This window comes from Vollenhovia emeryi, unplaced genomic scaffold (assembly GCF_000949405.1).
Source record: "Vollenhovia emeryi isolate VEMERY1.0 unplaced genomic scaffold, V.emery_V1.0 DF939181.1, whole genome shotgun sequence".
In the NCBI taxonomy this organism is placed as follows: domain Eukaryota; kingdom Metazoa; phylum Arthropoda; class Insecta; order Hymenoptera; family Formicidae; genus Vollenhovia; species Vollenhovia emeryi.
The window spans coordinates 563,932-568,548 of NW_011967185.1; the positions used below are offsets into that span (position 1 = coordinate 563,932).

Here is a 4,617-nt window from a genome sequence, read left to right on the forward strand (position 1 = left end):
GGCATCTCTGTTTTGTATTTTCGAAAAACCGCGCAAGGGCCTACCTCAATTACCCCCGGCCGAATTCCTCGGCGCGATCCTCGCGTTCGTCCAGAAACGGCGAAACGAGCCTCGCCTCGCCTCGCCTCGCCCTCGGCGTTTCTCATTTCCAGTCCGACGGGGGAAGGGAGAGACGCACGTGTCGCGCCGCGTCTAGGGAAGGACAACAGCCGGGATCTGAAACAAAGGATCCAGACAGTGGAGAGAAAGAGAAAGAGAGAGAGAGAACAGGGGGGAGGGGGAGAACGCGGCGACCATCTTCCTGGTCGTGATTTAAAGCGCGAGCCAGCGACATGAGTAAGATTTTGGCGTTGCCGATTCCAGGGCGCGGCTCGCAAACACGCGACGCGTGTCGTATTTGTTTGTATTTTTCACCCTAGGAACATTCCACGGAGATTGCGGGAGGCGCAGAAGGCGCTTGACGAGATATCGCAAACAAGTAGCGAGTAAAAAAAAGGGGGGGGGGCTTGGATTCTCGACAATCGCATAAACTTGAGCCAGCGGCACGCGATACTTTGCCTACTGGATTGCCCACGGGAGCCAGTCAGAATGCAGCCTCAAAGCCTAATCTACACAGAGCGCCATTTGCGGCTAGAAACATTCTATTTTGTAGCCAACAAGTCCCTTTCTAAAGCGTCCACGATGCTGGAACTCGGTCCAAATTAGGGCTGTTGATAACTTTTGATAACTTCGAAGTTGACTTCGAAGCTTCCAAGTTCGAAGTTAACTTCGAAATATTCGAAGCTTCCAAGCTAAATTCGAAATCTTCGGAGCTTCCAAGTTAACTTCGAAAACTTCGGAGCTTCCAAATTAACTTTTAAATTTTCGGAACTTCCAAGTTAACTTCGAAATCTTCTATGATTCGAAGTTAACTTCGAAGCTTCGAAAAATTTATTCGTGCGAGTGGCAAATTTCTTCAAAGAACACTAAAAATGTTGTATAATAAATAAAAAGTACTAATTTATGTATGTTGAAAAATAGGTAATTACTCCTAAATTATAATTTTATAGTACTATAACACGTATATTACATATTTAAGATCGCGTAATTAAATCTTAAGAAATCGTCAATTAGGTAAATCAATTAAGTACCGTATCAACTTGTTCTTCTAAGCTTCGAAGCTTTGAAGATTTCGAAAGTTCGAAGTCAACTTCGAAGCTTCGAAGCTTCGAATGTCGAAGCCTTCGAAGGAAATCACCAGCCCTTGTCCAAATAATCATCTAAATAGATTGAAAACGCTCGAAATCGTTTTGGAGTGGCGTGAAATGTTCCTCGGAGATTTTGAAGCGCAGCCTAAAAAAATGTCGCGACCAATTGCATCGCTGCGCAATCGTACAACCGTCGACAAACTCAAGCGTTTCGATTCGCTTGTACGAAACGGAATGTTTCTGGACGCGAAGCGCACCTTGTAGATTAGGCAAAACTCCGCATCCTTCGGCTCTCGCGAGAAACCCGGGAACGGAACAGCATCGCGCGCCGCTGCCTTCAGTCGTTAAAGGTCGATGTAACGTAAACACGCTCTCGGGGCCGCTTTTTAATTTCGCCGTCGCTCGTTAATTCCATTATCGAGAGTCCCTTGTTACTCGTCCAGTCGTTAAACAAGCATCTCGCGCGTCGGACGGTTCGCGATTGAATCGAACGGGGAGCCCGGCGCTTACTTTTACGAGGCTAGTTTTAATCAACACCACCGATCGAAAGGAGAAACGACGCAACTGTCGCTCCGCGCGCAACTTCGGTCCGTCCACTTTAACAAATTCCAGCGGCGCAAAGCCGTGTCGGTATCGCGGAGCAAGGATATGGATATGTCTGCCGTTTTCTTTCTGTTTTATTTTTTTTCTCCCCCCAATGCAGTACTGTCGCGGCGACGGATGACGGATACGCGTTCTATCAGCCGATTCGGATCTTACGCGCTCCGAGACTCTCGAGCGTGACACGAGATTATTCCCCCTCGTCCTCGCGCCGCGCGTCCCTCGAGCGTTCCGCGGCGTCGCGCGCGCATAAACGAGAAGGCATCGCAACGCTTCCTCGCGGGGGCCGCCGCGGATCCTCGACAAAGAGCCCGGGCGAAATCCCGCGGCGCCGACGCACGGGGGCGGCGATCTCCGTCGCGGCGATCGCGGCGAGTGACGAATCGCCACGGCGTCAACTCAGTCAACGAGATAGGTCGAGGATACCCGGGGGATGCGGGCACGTAACGGCCGTAAGAACGGGAAGTCTCACCCTCCTCCTGCCCCTCACGCGCGGCCCTCGTCCTCCTCCGCGTCCTCCTCGCGCGCTCGTTCGGCCTCGACCCGCACACAAAAGTTCGCCGAGGCTGCCTTGCCCCGCCGCGCGCCGCGGAAACGGCCGAGGCGAGCCGAGCGCGCTCCGGCAGCGAGCGCGGCCGAGCGGCGGCGTAAGCGGCCGAAGCCGCGGCCGCCCGACCAAACAACCCCGCTCGCTCAGTTCCTCACGGTAAACCGGCTCGGTCGGTTCTCTGGATTCGTCTCTCCGCGTCCCCGTCTCTCTGTCTCTCTCTCTCTATCTCCGTCCTCGTCTCTCCGTCCCCCGTCTCCGTCTGTCTCTCTTCCCTCTCTCTCTCTCTCTCTCTTTCTCTCCTTGTCTCATTTTCTCGCTCTCGCCTCACGGAGAGCGCGCGCGCGCGCTCCTGATCTCTCGTGCGCCTCGGATTCCGCGACTAACAACGCCAGCGGCAGTGATACCCCGGTACCATCGTGCGGCGAGAGATCGTGCGCTCGTCGCCGTCGTCCGCGCCTCCTGCACCGCCGGATTCAAGTGCGATCGATAAGTTGGTTTTGACAAGGCGCGCACGGACCCGGTGAACGGCAGCAGCAGCAGTCAACCGCCGCGGCCCGCCATAGCGCCCCAACGCTCCACGTCCCCGCGGTGAGGATCGTCCGAGCAGTACGCCTGTGGATATTACTTCGACGCTGGGAATATCTCTCTCTCTCTCGCGAGGTAAGTGAGACGTGGCCGGTCTTGGCGGTGAATCCTCCGCGCGAGAGTTTAGAAAGGCGCACCCGTAGCGGCCGGAGCGTGTCCCGGCGTTCCGGGAAGAGATCGTAAAACGCGAGAGAGATCGTACGCGATTCGCTCTCTCTCTCTCTCGCGCTCGCGTCTCGGCTACCGTGCTGCGCGCCCTCCGCGTCGCCGTCTGACCCAAATCCGCCCTCGGTTCCCCGACGGTCGCGTCGCGAGGCCCCCGGTTAGGGTCGCGAGACGAGCGGCCGAGAGGCGACGCGGCGCGGCGCCCAAGGGCCGTCTGGCGCCGCGGGCGCCCGGCGACGGAGGCGTCGACGAGCCTCTCCGTCTTATCGTCGCTTCCGGGGAACGTTTTCGGGGGTCGATATCTCGCGCCGCGGTGAAAATGAGCTGAGAGCGAGTAGCTTCGTCCCCGTCTGACCGTCTGACCGTCTTAGAAAAATGTAGACGAGTTTCGTCGACTAATTGCCCCGCCGCCGAATTGATCGTATCGCGACGATGGTTTTCGAAACGGTCCACCGGGACGAGACACGGGCGTGTTCGTCGTCTCGACGAGATGAATGTTATCTCACGTGCCGAGTGAGAGACTTCGGGCCCCGGTTTCACCAAACATCGCTTAACTTTTATCTTGATTTAATTCACGTTTATCTCTTTCTGAAGTAACAGTCGGAAAGAGAGAGAGAGAGAGAGAGAGATAAGAACGAATTGAGCTAAGCTTCAACTTAAACAACGTCGGTGAAAACCGGACCTTAGTCACGTAATTTTAGCTTAATTCGCCTCTTCCAACTGCCTGCCTTGGAGAGAGACGAAGGCCCGGCTTTCCGTTTGCCGGTTAAAACGTTAACCAGTTGGTTGGTCGATCATCTGTGTCTTCTTAGATAATAATATAGAAAAGGATGGAGAGTCGACCGACCTCTGGGTTAACAGTTAACCGGAAGATGAAAAAGCGGGCCAAAGGGTGAGTCGAGCCGAGGTTTTAAAGTTAAGCGACGTGTTTTTCGGCCCCGGGACACGACGGAATCGTTTTCTCGGTTGCGACAACACGGCCCGATTGCACACCGGCGGTCCAAGATGGGCAAATCTCGCTCGACGATTCGCAATCCCTCTGATTATTATCCGCGCAGACCTGGGCGAGATCGCCCGGCAAGAAGGAGAAAATTCGCTCGGCCGAAAATCATCGGCGCTTAGGGCAACGTTGACGCAAAACGACATGGATTTTAAAGCGATACACTCTATCGGTTCGCTCACGCTCCGCTCTTTTGTCCGTCTCGTTCTCTCTTTTCAGTCGGGACTAAGGCCCGGTTTCACCAAACGTCGCTTAACTTTAATCTTGGTTTAATTCGTGTTTGTTTCTTTCTAAAGTAACAGTTAAGAAGAGACAAGAAGAATGAATTAATCTCAGCTTAAAGTTACACGACGTTGGTGAAACCGGGCCTTAGGCCTAAGGCCCGGTTTCACCAAACGCCGATTTACTTTAATCTTACAATAGTTTAATTCACGTTTGTCTTTTTCTAGAGTAACAGCTGGAAAGGGACAAAGAGCAAACTAAGCTAAGATTAAAGTTAAGCGACATTGGTGAACCTTAAGTGACTTAGG

At 53.6% G+C, this 4,617-nt stretch overlaps 1 protein-coding gene across 2 annotated transcripts in view; it reads left to right on the forward strand.

Moving 5' to 3' along the window:
- Nucleotides 1-2,625: 2,625 nt before the first annotated feature.
- LOC105562993 (LIM domain only protein 7) overlaps nucleotides 2,626-4,617 on the forward strand; it is a 79,106-nt gene continuing 77,114 nt past the window's right edge. For both annotated transcript variants that reach the window (XM_012014218.1, XM_012014219.1), the window contains exon 1: nucleotides 2,626-2,997. The gene's annotated coding sequence lies outside the window, so the exon portion shown is untranslated. The remainder of the gene's footprint in view (nucleotides 2,998-4,617) is intronic.